The sequence below is a fragment of the Aythya ferina genome, assembly GCF_964211825.1.
Source record: "Aythya ferina genome assembly, chromosome: 2".
Taxonomy (NCBI): domain Eukaryota; kingdom Metazoa; phylum Chordata; class Aves; order Anseriformes; family Anatidae; genus Aythya; species Aythya ferina.
This window is the reverse complement of record NC_140297.1, coordinates 92,297,339-92,313,339: the sequence shown is the minus strand read 5'-3', so window position 1 is coordinate 92,313,339 and position 16,001 is coordinate 92,297,339.

The following is a 16,001-nucleotide window of genomic DNA, read 5'->3' as shown; positions in this document are numbered from 1 at the left end:
TCACAGTGGCCGTGGGCTGCAATACAGGAGTGGGTGAAGTTTTTGCCGCAGAGGAAAAAGCATTTCAAAAATGGTAAATAGCTTAAATAGAGACCATGCCATCTTTGAACATTTTTTTTGTTCCCTGAGAAATGCACTTCAGCTTTTTATTTTGTGAAATGTCTGTCTTCCAGGCTATTCTGTAAAGTGCTTTTTCATGGTTGAATCATAGGAAGTTAAAATTAAATATGCTACTGCAGAAATTAAAAAGGTAGGCAAGATGAGAGAGCTGAGAAGGCACAAAAGTGCTGTGTGGTGGACAAGAGTTATGACAAAAAAAAGCCTCTTGACCTGTTATTGATACATCCAAGAAAAGCAAAAGAGGCGAGGCCTGGCTGGGAAGAAAACAGGAGGTATGGGCTAGGGCTGATCTGCATCTGTTCCATGGAGGAGCTGTGCACAGCTTGGAGCTGGGTGCTAAAATAAAAGTAGAAGTATACTAAGAGAAATACAAATGTGCTTCTTGGGTGTAGAAGATACAACTACAAATAACCTATATTTTATTTTATTTATTTATTTATTTTGCTGGAATACACTGGTTTAGAACTCGCTTTTCTCATTGGATGATGAAAAATTATGTTTAGTAAATGCTATCCCATTCACAGATAAATTCTGCATTCTGTTTGCGAGAAGATCCAGCAGCTTTCCAGCTGCCGGCCAATTTCTAAACACCAGAGGGGAAGAGCATCACTCGCAGCTTCTGAGCACGTTACGCACTGGCAACGCTCTATGGCAGGTCTAATTTAGTAAGTGACAACTAGAACACAAGTAACAAAATGCCTGCAAAGCATGGCTTCACTGTGATCAGAGCCTTTTCCAATTGTTCTTATAATTCAGGGGAAAAAGAAAAACAAAATTGAAAAACAAAATGAGGCACCACACAGAATTAGTAATGTATTAGACACAAATAGACTTGGTTTATTTAGCTCTCCGTATGATTCCCTGGCAAACTCTAAAGGCGTAGTGCTTGGAAGAGCTCTTCCTACGTGCAGCTTGGAACAAAATTTGGACAAAATTTGAGCTTGGTGGTCTGTGGGCAGATGATGGGAAGTCCTGGGCCTGGATACAAGACTCCCCCAGACCCATTTGGTTGTGTATTAGCATGTGAGGGGCTCGCACAGAAGCTCATGAGATGCCTCATGGCTGGGGACCAGCAAGCTCTGTGTGCTCTCCAGCAAGCTCTGACTGGTTGTAGGCAAGACGATATTGGGATGGACATGCCCCAGGGTCTTGTGATCTCTGCGAGCAGTATCCTGCACAAAGCCCTGCCATGGGGTTATCAGATGGATGTGGGGCCATCTCTACAGCCCGCAGGAGCTCAGCCTTCACGTGGCATGGTGGCCCCGTGGCCTAGGCAGGAGAATGGCTGCCTGCAGGAGCCGGCTGCCGCACACAATGCCTAGGCCTGGCTGCTGCCAGAGGCGAAGGACCATGGGGAATAAAATATTAATTTGAATTGTATTTGATGAATCTTTAATGCAGCGAGACTGATGAATTGAAGGCCAAAGCTACTTTTGTTAGAAGACAGAATTGCAATGTTTCGCGAAACGAAGCCGAAGCTGGGATTTTGAAGAGCACAGCTCTGTGCTCTACTCCAGTGGCAATACTGTGAGTCACTCTTTTCAGTGAATAATAGCCCCGTGTTCCACTCTTTGGTACTTTCACATAATTTACATTAATTTGTGAACACAGCTCTCTTGTACTGGATAAGCTGCTTATCAAGGTGACATACAGCCATTGTAGCTTCGCACAAAATCTGTGACAATTAGAAGATTTTCTATTTTACCTATTTTCATTCTGAGAAAGCTAAATGTGGCAAATGATGATACAATATTGACCTCTCTGTGAAAATAAATGTAATTCTGTTTGAAGAATAGGGTGTACTTTACACATGAAGAACATGACATCCTTTTTTTTTTTTTTTTTTTTTTTTTTTTTTTAACTACCATTTCACAGGCCTACAGTTAATGTGCAATCTGAAATAGTTCCTGTTGGCAAGCATCTTATCAATTTACAATATATTTTTCCTATGGAGCCAGTAGCAAGTCATATCCTTTCCTTTAAACTGTAAGGTGTGTGTTGAAATAAGTAAGTGGCCTCACCTCTCCTAAACTGTTCTAGTAAGAACAAAAATGGTAAGCTAGAAAGGTTGATGTTATAGTTGCAATTTTCTTCTTATTATTGCTTATTTTCTACTTGATTAACTAGAACTGTGCAAGTTGGGAAAGCAGATTGCACCAGACTATATAATTTCTCCTGCATGCCAGCTGCAAGAGGGAGATCTTTTTTCTATTAGTCTTCTACTAGCTAACGTTGTTCAAAACATCTGTCCTTAAAAAACAAACAAACAAAAACACACACACACAAAAAGAGCCTGAGGTTTTGGTTGGCTTACACATCTGTATTCCACATTCATGTGAAAGCTTGATTTTTTTGATTATGCAGCCCTTATAGAAACCACCAAGACGCATACACTGACTTTGATAACAAGAGGAAAAGACACAGATCACAGCCCGAATTTTCCAGTGTACAATATTGTTATTTTTCACAAACCCCAAAATACAGTGTTTGGCCTTTTCTGTTACTAACAAAATCAATAGGACCCTGTTACTAACAAAATCAATAGGACCCTCATTTAAATACACTTCATTTTTCTTAAAAACAGAGAGAAAATGGGGCATCCTGGAATTAGCTTGTCTGTGAGCTACACCTTAGCTGTGAATGCAGAACACAGCTTGTGAAGTTTCCATGCACTCATGGCTGTCAGGCTTCATTGTTCATTCCTTGTCCCGCACTGCACTGATGAACTTCCGACTTTATTTCATCCTTTAATTTTAATTTAACAGTCATTTATGCCTGGTGTCTCACAGTCTCCCAAATAAGTTGTTGCTGACACATTCATTCTCTGTGAGCTGCAGGTCCTGGGAACTGCTGCCTCCTTCACTACATCCTCTCCTCCCTGTCCCTGAACTTAGGGTGCCCTTGGCCAGCAGCTGCTGCTGAGACTGGGAAGCTGACTGAAAAAGCCAGGACATGGATTGGGTGTGTGTCTTCTACAGATTTAAAATCTTGTGTTATCTTCTGATATCAGCGAGGGTGGAGAGAGGGGCATTCAAAACTAGCACTCATACATACTCAAGCTGGTCACCCATTCAGATTTATTATTAATGTCTATGTTTTCTCAAGCTGCAGTTTCATTGTTTCCCTTTTCTCTGGTATCTTTTTAGGGGGTTCATTTGGGATCTTGGGTTGGCCTCATTGTTTCTTCATTTATCGTCAAGTTCTTGGCTTCAGCAGACTTCTGGCTGTTGCGATTCCACCACGGCATTGTAATTCTGCGCAGCACTAACTGTAGCACTTGGCATTCAAAACAAACATGATTTTTCTGAAGGTAATCTTTTGTTCCACAATCATTCAGGCTAAATAGTGTACTCAGTAGTTAAAATGCATGGCACATCCAAGAAGCACCAAGATCTTTGAAAATTAAAAAAAAAAAAAAAAGTTTTCTTCTTAGACTACTGATTTCTTCCCATTACAATCAGGATTTTGGCTCTGGGATGCTGCTGGCACTGAATTGGTTCCTTTTCCTGTTGCATTAAAGCTCTGTTGCAACCAGCAGCAGGGTCAGACCTAAACCTTGGGCAGCTCCTCTCTACACTTGGAGACCCTCAGGGCTATGGTCTGCCAAAGCCTCAAAGATGTTGATACGAGTTCATACTTGCTAATCACTTCATAGGGGAAGCTGAAAGTCTTGAGGATCTGCTCCTGTGGATCTCAGCAGACCTCAGCAAATGTCTTAATATGTGTCTCCTGTAGGCATCATCCCTGTTCCATTCTCCACTTTGTCTCCATGCTAGGTGCTAAGAGCCACTTAAGAGAAGGCTCGACCTCCCTCCAGGGCCATGTTTGTGTCACCGAGTACCCAGTGGGCCAGACAACCTCTTTCTCTCAGGGAAACTCCCTGCCACCAGCAAGCCTGCAGTGCATGTGATGCCCTGGGCTTGTTTGGGTACCAGAGCACCCAAGAAAGACCTTCCACTGCAGCTGTCCATGAGGTTGGCTACCAGCTTATAAATGATCTCTGATGAAATGCATCAGAAATGTGTGAGTAAATCTTCCATGTTCATTCCCTACCTCGATTCCTTTTCACATTCAGGCAGCCACTGTGGGTTTCAGTTTTTATATCCCAGCTGGCCAGGTTTTTGTTTGATGTTGCTATTAATTCTACGGGATTGGAAAGAGCTTCTGTGAAGGACGCTGTCTGAATGCGCAGTGTTTTTATTTATTAGTGTACACACATTTGAGCACTGATCATGAAGGACGAGGTGATTTCTGTTGAAGTTGGGAAAAGATAGACCAGGTGTCATTTGTTCAGGCAGGGAGTAACCTTGAAAGTGCCGCAAGCGAAATGAAGTTGCCTCTCGTGACTGGGGAGGGTAGGGAGCTTTGCCATGCTGAGAAAGCATGAGCAGCATTTAGAGAATATTAACAGAGAGGAGGCTAAATCTCTATTTTAAGGCCATATTGTGGTTGTACAGTATCTTTGTTTTCAAGGCATTGTCCTCTACTAAAAATAGTTAGCATATATGTTCTGCTTCTGTGTAAACATCCTCAGTATGATTGATGTAAGAGCTTTGTATCTAGGTGTATTTGTATGTTAGTTACACATATATGTGCTCAGAATTCATAGTATTCTGTGTGTGTATGTGTGTTATGGTAGCTGTGTGTACACTATGTCGTCAGTAGTTTTCAATTAATTTCTATTATAAACCCATAATAGAACAAGAGTGTAGTAGTTTAAGTACTAACAGATAAATTCTCGCTATTAGGAGTAGAATAAATCTGCTGCCTATTTAACGATACAGAGGTACTTTGACTACAGCTGCAGAGGCAAGACATGTAGTTATTTTGTACATCTTTGTAGTTTATCAAAACTTTTCTGAAGGCACATTTTTTTTGTCAAAAGCTGCTGATTCAGCTAAGCTGAAAACTTGTGGTTGAATTGAAGCAATTTCTATTGATGCAGTTGAATGATATATTTTTACTTTTTTTTTTTCACTTGGTGGAAATGTGGGGGTTTTGTTGAAATTAGGATGGATGACATCCGCCTTGCATTTCCCGTAGAAGATATAATCACATAACTCTTGGGTTCCACCAAATGGAAATGATGGATTGATGAAAAACCAACGAATGTCTCCCTTGGTTGGTGTGGGTTTTACATAAAGTGTAGCAAAAGCTGCATCCCCCTAAATGTTCTTTGGACACAAAATGAGTGTAGAAAGTGACTGACTTGGAAGGTGAGTAGGAAAACATTTACACCAGATGGATGTGAGCAACTATTAGAGGAGAAGGCCTGAGGAGGTACATCCAGTATCACAAATGAAGTGTCTGTAGTGGCTCAAAATGCCAGGATTTGGAGGTTCCTGCTTCCTCCTTCCTTCTCAGGCTCCAAGAGGTATTTTTGGCAGCCGCCTATCCAGGTAGGGGAAAGAGAGGCAATTGCTGGCAGCTGACTGCAGAAATGTACAAGAGCTTGCCTGGATTTTTTTTTTCCCCTCCTAATTAGGTGATTTGTGACTATATTCTTATCAGTGACCTTGTTAATGCATCTGTAACCATTCTCATTAGCTTCTGAGATATCCTAGGGATTTGCCTAATGAGAGTATGCGCTATCAGGACATCAGATGCACTGCATACTAGCCCTCACTGGAAATATACTTTCCAGAGATAATGGCTGGGAGAGGAGAAATGGGCTAAGTGAAACAAATGCATTCAGTGGTCCCCATAAGGCAGTTTCCAGTACTATATTTCTATTTCATGAATAAACCTGAACGGTGACATGTCAGGGTGTTTCTGGAGAGGCTCCATGCTGAAAAGGAGAAGGCACAGGGCAGAGTACCCATGAAAGCAAGCTGGAGGGGTGGCCTAAAGCTGAGGTTAGAGTCCAACCATGTGCATAATTGGCTTAACCAGAAACAAACATTGAAATGAGGGAATGAAAAAAATAACAGGGAATGAAAGGAAAGCCCAGTTGTGTGTCTACAAGTGTTTGTATCTTCTATGCATTTATTAATGCCACATACCAAATAAAAAGGCCTAATGTTTTGTTGCAACAAAATGAAAATCAAAGAGTAATTGTGACAGAGCAGGGGCACCACATACCAGTTAAAACCAGCTGAATCCAGCACTACTTTAGCAATATGTTCATTATTATAGCATTATTTTTTTTAAGGCTTATGTTTTGGTCTATCCATTATTTAGAAGCATCAGCTTTCAACAGTTACCAAAAAGAAAAAAAGAAAAAAGAAAAAAAAAAAACACACAACAACAACAACAAAAAAACATTACAATTAATAGTTGGAAAATGAGCCACAGAGTATCATGAGCCATGAAGTGTTTATTTTGATTCCTTGAAGTGGAGCAGAAATTACAATTCTAGAGGCTATTTGTTGAGAATGAGAAAGAGCAGAGGCAAATGGAAGCAAATTAAAGAAGAAAGGGATCCTTCTTTGACTTATCTCTACTGTAGTCCTCAATACTCATGTAAATGATGGGTAAAATGCTGCCAGATCAGAAAGGGTCCATTTTATACAACTGCAAAAGAGGCCATGAGGTGCAAATTTGTGGAAAAGCTCTCTGCACTACCCATGCACAGCATTGACAGACATTTCTATGCTTGCAGCCCAAGCTGGCATTGGAGTTTTTGGTGAACCGATGTAGTGTAGGTCTAAATGGTATCTTTTAGGCATGGGGCTCCCTTATGACATGCAAAGGCTTTTACCTCAGGTTTGTTGGCACTTTAATTTGGCAGCATTGCATCTGGGTGAGCTCTCGCTCATGTGCTTACAGAACACAACAGCAACATACCCTCAGCTATGCCACGTGCCATGCTTGGCTGCTGGGCTCATTGTAGACATGTCTCTTCATCAGCTTCACCCTCTTCTGTCTCTACCAAGTCTTCCTGGTGTCCTCGCCCTGGGAAGGAGGGGAGCAGCGATGGCAGCTCCATGGCGGGCAGCCTGCAGGCAGTGTGACAAGGTCACTGCTGGATGCTAGACACATTGTCTTCTCCTGGGCATGATTCTCAAAATGCTAAGCCGTTGGACTTGTCACATCACTCACTATGCAGACAGCGTGATGACCTTTCCGTTAGCGATGGCTTTTGCTGCTTGCTTCAAAGTTGATAAAACTGCTGTTCTCCATTAGCCCCAGATTGACAGCATTACTAACATACCCCGGCCATTTCCACTCCATTGTGTTTATTGAACATGGCCTCTAATTGTATGAATCCTCCCCGGTGCCAAGCAGTAGGCCCTCGTGCCACCAGGGCCACGTGGGGAGGAGGGAGCTGCTGTGTCAAGGGACAAGGTTAAAAGTGATGGCAAGGCAGCTCAGTCCTGAATTAATGAAAGTGTGCTTGATTGCTTGATCTGCTGCCAAGTTACTCCCAGCCTGGAGCAGGAGCAAGGCCTGGAACGGGCACATGTAGTTAGAAAAGCTCATTTGCAAGCTGAGGACTGTGGAGGAGGAAAGAAAAGCATTTCCCCCTGCGTATCTCTCCCTTTCCCCCACTGCTACAAGGCACTTGAAACAGGCAACCGCCAATGAAACATGCCACAGCTTCATCCAGAGCTCGCAAAGTGGACCAAACACCACAGTATGTTGAGGTCTTCCCAGTGAGGCAGTGAAAATTGGCTCATTTTTCTGCTTTGGGTAGCTTCACATTCAGTTTGTCCCAGGAGAGAGAGTTAAGGCTTGCATTATGAATACATTAGCTACATCCATCTTCCTCTTTGTAAGTGTCAGTTTTATCTCTTCGTCATCAGATTCCCTCACCCTTTCCAGATCTGAACTCTAAATATATTCACAGTCAACAAGAAAAGACTCATCCTGCAGGCTATTCTCCCTCCATCTCTAGTTCCTGAACAGACGTGCTCCAGGAGCTGGACTTTTTCAAGGGATACATCCCCAGTCTGGGACTGAGGTTGTGGAAGAACCACCCCTACCCTGCTTTGAGGAGATGGCTTGCCTAGGCCTTGAGCCCAGAAGTCGGAGGGCAAGAAGATGAACTCTGCTGGCTGCTGGCAGGCTGGAGCAGGGGGAGCAGGTGGAAAAGCAAACTACATCAGGTGTGAGGAAACATGGAGCAGCACCACCTTTGCATCCCAGAGGTATGGTAGGTTCCTCACATACATTCTGCTTGCTCAGGGGTTATAGCTGAGCCGTGGTGCTGCCACCAAGCTGGGTGTTGGCAGCTTTGTGTGGTGCCTTCAGAGGGAAATCTAGGGGTCTAAGCATATTGCCACGCTACACCAAATGCTGGTTATTAGTGTGCTAACACCATTTATTCAGCTTCTCTGTTGTCTCAAAAAGGCAGCTTACAAGCTAAGCTTCCCCTGATGCTGGTGGGAGCTGTGTGCTTGTTGACTTCACGTGCAGAGAAGAAAGTGGATTCCAAAATGCTGTAGGACCCATACGCTGCCTTGTGCTTAAATTGGATTTGGGTTGCTCTGTGTCTTTTACAATCTGCATTAGAGCTATTTACAACTGTACGTCTCCGCTGTTACAGTCTTCATGTTCCCATCTTTTGAGAGCTGTAGGGAGAGGAGGAGGAGCAAGGGAGCCGCAGAAGTGCTGAGGAGCACGGCAGCAGCATCAGTGCCAGCAGGCAGAGGGGCTGGCATACAGAGGGATCAATTCAGCTGTGCTGAGCCACGGGCTCATTTCAGGCAAACAGAGCCAGCTATAAACTTAGCTTCCCAAAAAGTGCCTTTGCATTATGCTTTCATACCAGCTAAATAAGGGCATGCTGGCAGAGCCATCAAAGCTAGGGTGGTTTATGGCTTTCAGTGGGATCACGCTCAGCTTTGACTGAAAATATGTCCTTTGGCTATGATCTTAAAACTCATTGAATATGCGAGAAGATATATATATATGTATATTTTAATATGTATTGTGGAATTGATAAAGTGAGGCACTCAGCCAGCTTTGGGGTTAAATCCCATAATAAGATACAGAACGTGGCACTCAGATAGATGGCTTAAACAAGTAACTGTGGTTATCTTGCCCGTAAGGTGTTAATAAGAATTCCCTACATTGTTTCAGGACTCTAAAGCCTGCGTAGGGAGGGTATAACTTTAAGGCATAGCACAATATCAAGTTCAGCCAAAGGAAGACCTGGAAATGAACATTGATTTAAAGTGAAAAAATGCTGTGGCTAGACATGCTTTTTTTTTTTTTTTTAAAAAAAAAAAAAAAAAAAAAAAAAGGACTGTCTTTGCTGTGGCAGGTGCAGCAGAAAGGAAGCCGGGGTGGGGTCTGCTTGCTTGATTTGCTCTAGTCATTTTATCTGCTGGGAAGGAGCTTCTAAGGGAGCTGAGACCTAGAACATTGTTGTGGTGATTTTTAAAAATTATTGCTATTTGGGAAAGCAGCTCCAATACAGTTCTGCTCACATGTTCTCCTCTGTTCTTTGAATAGAGATGCATATACTAGCTCAGTGAAATTTTAGGAGATCTGTGTGTGTACATCTGTTTTTTCCATTGCTGTCATCAATCCAGCTGTGTTTGACCAATGGAAACAATATTCCTTGCAACATGACAAAGCAAAGATACATCCCCCCAAAAAATAATGTGCTCATGATATTAGAACTGGGGATCTTTCCCCTGAATATGTAAAATAGGTGTGTAATTTTCAAAGATTATCACCTCTTTACTAAAAATACAGAATGCTTTCAAAAGGCTTTCAAATCCTATTAGGACTATAAGACTATAACATGCATGTAGAATTCTTCACTGTGAATTTTGCTGTTTTATTTCTGAGAAAAATAAGGAATTCTGCTTTTTCTGGTTATATCTATTATTTAGGGGACAAAAGACGTATTAGTGGTACTTCATTTCTTCACCCTTCTTCCTTCTGAAACAAAAGACTAATATTTATCTCAGCATTTCCTCTATAGCATCTGAGTTATGGAGTGCCTAATAGTTTTATCTTCTTTATTTGATTCCCCATGATTTAGATAATTCCCAGTCTGACAGCAACTTGGACTTTTTACAACATTCCTCATCTCGTGAATCCCAGAGCTCTTTACCAGCATGCCTAAATAAAACTTCACATTACATAAGTAAAGAAAGAAGAAGTAAGAGAAATCATATTTGACCAGTATCATGAAGCCACAGGGCCCGTTCTGTTCTGTTTTAGTCTGCACAGAGTAACACTCTCTCATGAGTGCATTTTCTTCTTTTGTGGCTCCCATTAATGCTATTTTCGGATCTACTCAGTCTACCTTTTGCACATGGAGACAATGCATGTTCTGGAGAGGTATCTGTCTCTGCTGTCTGATTAATCAGGTTTGGGGATTTGGGGTTAGAAGTTACTCAATCCAAGCTGCTGTATGGAGCTGCTGATGGGACTTTTCCATCTTCTGCAATGTGTGTTACAGAAAGGAGTCATGGTGGTTTGAGCTTTTTCTCACAAACTTTACTGATTTGGTAAATTAGTGGATGTGGAGGGCTGCAAACCAGCAGATCCTGAGGAGATGCATCCACCCCGATGTGCCAGAATGGTTAGCCAAGTGGTGGAATCAGATCAGAAACAAGCTTGGATCCTCTGCACTTACTCAGTATGAACCAGGAGTCCCTGAAGGCTGTGCTTATTTTCTGTGCACCTTCAACCAGTTTCAGAGCCTGGGACCCCTGCTGGTGTGATACTGGTCTTCTGGCCAGTGCAGATCTGGAAATATCCCAGGTAAATAAAAGCTACGGGCCAGGGAAATGTCTCTCTTCTGAAGCATGGTGTGCTGTAGGCTACCAGCAGTTCCACCCAGTCCTGCCAGACACAGAGGCACATCCTCCAAAGGGAAATAAAAGGCAGGTTTGGCAAAGCCAGCTCGCTGCAGCCTGCTTGTGCCAGTAGTAGTTTTTTTTCTCACAGATTCAGTGACAAAGTATTGGTAAATGAAATTGGAGTCCTAAGCACTGGAAGAACCTGCCATAAACTGCAACTGGCTTTCGAGGTGGAGATCACTGCACTGGTGTGCAACGTGGCGTTGCATTGAGCCAAATCCAAGCTCAGCAATTGCTAATGGCCCAATCCAGGGACCAAACAAGGTAACTGGAAGCTTTCCCTGGCCTCCCTGACTCCAGGTCACACCATTACTGGAAAGAGTGGAATTAGAGTATATAGTGATACTCAGGAGTGCGTATTAATAGGGGATAATCAGAAATAATCCTGAGGATGCCAAGCTGTGTGTGGCAAGCCACTATGTGGTGGCAAGTCAAGGCAGGTAGTCCTTTCAGTCCTATCAAAAAAGTAATGAAAGCTGAGTCATTTGTCAGGCAAAGAAGGCAGAGAAGCCTCTGTTGATTATGGAAGTGTAATCTCTGCCCAGTTTCATAGCTGTACCCTCTTTAATTAGCAGTATGCAGTGGATTAACATTTTAAGAATTCACAGAGGAATAATTAATATGCTAATGTTGTTGGTAATAATCCACATAAAAGCTTTATAATAAGTTTGGTGGTTTAGCCTGGCCAGAACAATTTAAGAGCTTCAAATAAGCACTTGCTTCTCTTCAGGAAAAGATATCTCTAATATCACTGCCACAACAAATGGCTCATTATTAGCACCAGCAATAAAGCAGGGAAGGAAATCAAATTAGTGAAATCTCAGTAGAACAGCAGCTGTGCCTTGTTTTATAGCCATCTTCTTGGGAGAGCATGTGCAAGAAAACAAGAGGTAGCATGGCATGGATGGTGACAGTCTGCAAATCCTGGAGGTGGGGGATAGTCTTCTCCAGTTTCTGCAGACCCCACCACCTGATGGGCAGAGGGTTCATATCTGCAGCCAGGTGATGCTTTCTGTGGATATCCCCCACACGCATGGGCTAGACTGTCTCAGGCAGAGCTGCCTCTCAAAGTGAAATTATCTCTCCTGTGTTGCACTGTCTGATTGCAACTCAAAGCCGTAGCACTCTGTACAAAACATCTTGAGACTCTCATTCTTAATTAGATGCTGGATTAGATGTTTCAGTGGGAATGAAGCCTTCTTTCTGTAATACTTTTCCTGTTACTGGAAGCCCAGATAAAGGTAAATATGAACTACCCTTGGTCAAACCATGGAATCTGTGAGTATCTAGGGGAATCAGAGAACACAGCTGTTCAAGAAGGACATAGGAAATTCAAAGGACATAGAATTTCACTTCTGAAGTCTACACAAGGCAGAAAATAGGTGCACCTATGAACATGAGTTGGAGGGAAGGACATATCTGAAGGGAAAAAGAAATCTAACAGCATATTTCACTAGGAATAAGTCCCCAGAGCTCGCCCACTAACAGAAAGATGTACATGTTAGAGAGAAATAAAATGTATTTCCCCACTATAAGCACTCACCTTTGAACATCCAGTGTAATGTATTTACCCTCTACGCAGAAAGGGGAATGTTGAAAATTGTGACAAGCTGCTGTTGAACAGTTGTTGTTTGCTCCTCCAGAGGCAGATGAATATCTCCAACCCAGTTTTGTAAATCAGAATCACTCAGGCATAGCCCTGACTACATTTGCCCATGCATCTGAATGCTAATCCAGCCAAGCCTCTGACCTCTGGTCAGGGTTGTAAAGAGGGGAGGTCTCTAGAGGTGAGATCTAGGTATTGCAATGAGACATGGTTTAAATCCATACAGGGAAAGCTTTTCATCCAGACAAACCTATTTATAATAATAGGTTTTGGGTTCCTGCTTACAGGTTTATGTTAAAAATTTACACAGCCAGATGTTGTAAATATAAATCAATACATGAATGCTCATTTAAGAAAAAATAAACTGTTGCAGATATTCCACTGGGAAAGCTAGAGTATATTTTTAAAGATCCCTAAAGCCAATAATTCTCATCTGCTTCATTTAAGAGGTAATAGATATTTGTTTTTGCTCTAGGAGGCGGAGGCACTAAATCAGAAGGGAGTTAGGAGGACTCCATCTTGCAGTTCTCAAGGGGATTCTGCATATGTTGCATGAAATAAACTCAAATTCAGCACTTTGTAGTGTTGTTTTCTGTTGTTTGCTGGCTGCACAGTGCCTTAATTGAGATACAGCTACCTTTGCAAATAGCTTTTTGGGTTCTGTGCCAGGGAACAGTAATGGTAATGACCGATCTCATTGCAAAGATGCAGTAAGGTTAATCAAAAAGCAGATGATGATAACCTAAACTCTTTTTAAGCTGAGTTGTGTAAATAGTGGTATAAGGCTGCTGAATGGCTGTTTTGCATTATAGCTATTAATGACAATGAAGGTCAGCAAGGAAGAACAAGCTGATATTCTCCATACAGTGTGTCCTAGAGACTAGTACTATTTTAAAGAGAGGCAATACTACAACCTACTGGCTTACATTTACTGGTTAGTTTGTTAAACTGAGCTTCAGTTTTTGAAAATATTACGTAAAACCAACATTGGTGTGAATTGGGCATACTGAGGCTGCCCTGTTCTGGACACAGATGATTCCAGCCAGCTCCAGTGGACCCACAGCAGGGCACAACTGAGAACATTGGCCACATGTGGCTCTGGGAAAGCATACTTCAGAAAGAGTACTGGACAGGCAGAGGAGAAGAGGAAAACAAATGAGAAAGAGCAGTGTGAGCACTAAGGTAAGAGAAGAAGGAGGTGAGGAGGTGCTCTGGGTGTTGGAGCCCCTGCAGCCCATGGAGAGGACCATGAAGTGAATATTTAAGAAGTTAATTTATTGGCTTTGCCATATTTCCAGTATCTGACACTGGTTGCCTCCCTACACTGTACTTCATGCTTTCCCTGACATTTTTCTCTTAATATTTATTTCCCTTAATAATCCCTTATTTAATTTCCCTTAATATTGATATCAATAATAATCACCCAAAATTATTTTTATAATCCACCACACTAATTTTACTGACAGGCCCACCCAGTTTTTATGTAGGTATTCCTGGGTTCATTCATTCCAAATGACAGCAGGTTTGCACATCTTACAGCTACACCATTTTTTATTTTGGAGGGGTTTTCATTGTTATTAATAGTTTCCTGTAAAGTATTATGTTTTTGTCTGCTAGTTTTTCAAGTCACTTGCCAATACAGCATTTATCAATGTAGCAAATCGAGATCCACTCTGAGATAATTATATTAAATAAATGGCAGCCCTACTTTCCTGAGAAGACCTTTTTGGAAACATTCCTGTTGGTGGAAATTTGGAAACAGTTTCACATGTATAAGCTATTAGCTGCTTTATATCTCCTCCCATTTATTTGCTTTGATAAACGTTGCAGAGCTCCTGCTGGAGAGAACACTGGGAACCAACTCCTATAGCCAGGGAGTGTTTTGTAAAGGGTTGTAGTTGAGTGGATAGTTGCTCTTGGAGTGAAAATTGCTCGCCATAATCAATTACTGACTGTCGGTGTTTATTTTTATGGCGTATTTTTAAGAAGGCTTTCATCAGATAATAGACTGTCTGAATGAATTACTGCATCAGGCAAATTTTTGACATGCTGAGGGCAATGTCAGGATGTATTCATCCAGGAAGCAAAGAGGGAGTAGGACAAAGTTTGGATCGATATTTACCTCAAGGGATGATTAAGTCTGTTACTGGACAAAGAGGAGAGTTTATGCATTGAGTCTATCTATTTCCATCTATCTACCAAATGTGAAAAGGGGTGATGCACGTCTGTCAGTATGGGAGCACCAAACGCAATTTCTTCTCTTCTTCTGCTTCCTAGAACAAACACTTTATAGTTAAGAATTAGTGATATATAAATTGCAAAAGTGACCAGATGGTAGGCCACCGGGGTAACTAAGTGAATTGAGCCGAGTCGTATCCTTCCAAATTCACTTGGCAGATACTATAAGATTCCCTTTCTTACAAATAATCTGGCACTGTACTGTGCTTCCACCTCTGACTGAATTGTAAATGTGAGAGTTTCTTCTCTACCTAGCTCTGTGGAGTTACAAAACCTTCACCAAAGTGGATGGTGTGTCACCCAGCACAGACTCCTTGCCATTCCTGTTGGGTAACAATTCCCTTGTTTAGCTTTAGACCTTTGTGCCATGTGGCTAAGGGTCTTTGCCACAGAGCTGGAGTCTACAGAAGCATAGCATAATGTGTGTGCTGGCTTTCTGCATGCAGATGAAATCACAGACAAGTGAAAGCTTTTTGTTGCACGTTGCCTTTCACCCTACCACCTACCATGAACGTAAGCATATGGATGTCTCAAATTGAAACTTTCAGTAGACACAGTTGGGGGAGAAAAGGAAAGGTGTGTGTGGTAGAAAATATAAATTGAAATATACTTACTCAGGTGACCTAAAACCTTGATGAAATTGATGGGCCGAAGCCACTTAGTGTGGGTAGCTGTTGTTATACGTTGTGTAGGAGTGAATTCTAGCCAATTCACAAAATGGAAAATATTTGGCTAAATGCTTTTATTCTTTCATTTTGAAATTGATGTATTATGAATAATCACGTCATCTTGACTCTTATTTTAGTAATGATTATTTGGAGTGATTACTTGGGACATTTTTATTTATTGTCTTTCACTGAGAATCATCTAGCAGACAGACAACTAACAGCAGCGCTCTGTGATCTTTCCTCAGAGCTTAAAGATGGGCTAAAAGGCTTTCTGGGGTACCTATGAACATTACAGCACTGTGAATTGCTGAGGGCAGGGTCATAATTTTATGATGCAAATGTTCCTTTTATGCCAGCTCTGGTCACCAGCATGAATTGTGGATCCAATTTCAATTAAAAAGCGTAAATATTCAGTAGCAGAATTTGGTGTCTCACCATGCTGGGAAGCCAGAGCCCCCTTTAAATGCTGACAAGGAGCTCAGCTGATTTGCACAGCTTCTCGTGATCCAGGGATGTTAAGACTTCAGATGCATGTTCAGATAACACCAACCCAGGGAAGTTAAGACTTCAGATGCCTGCTCAGATAGCACCTGTGTGTCAGCCAAG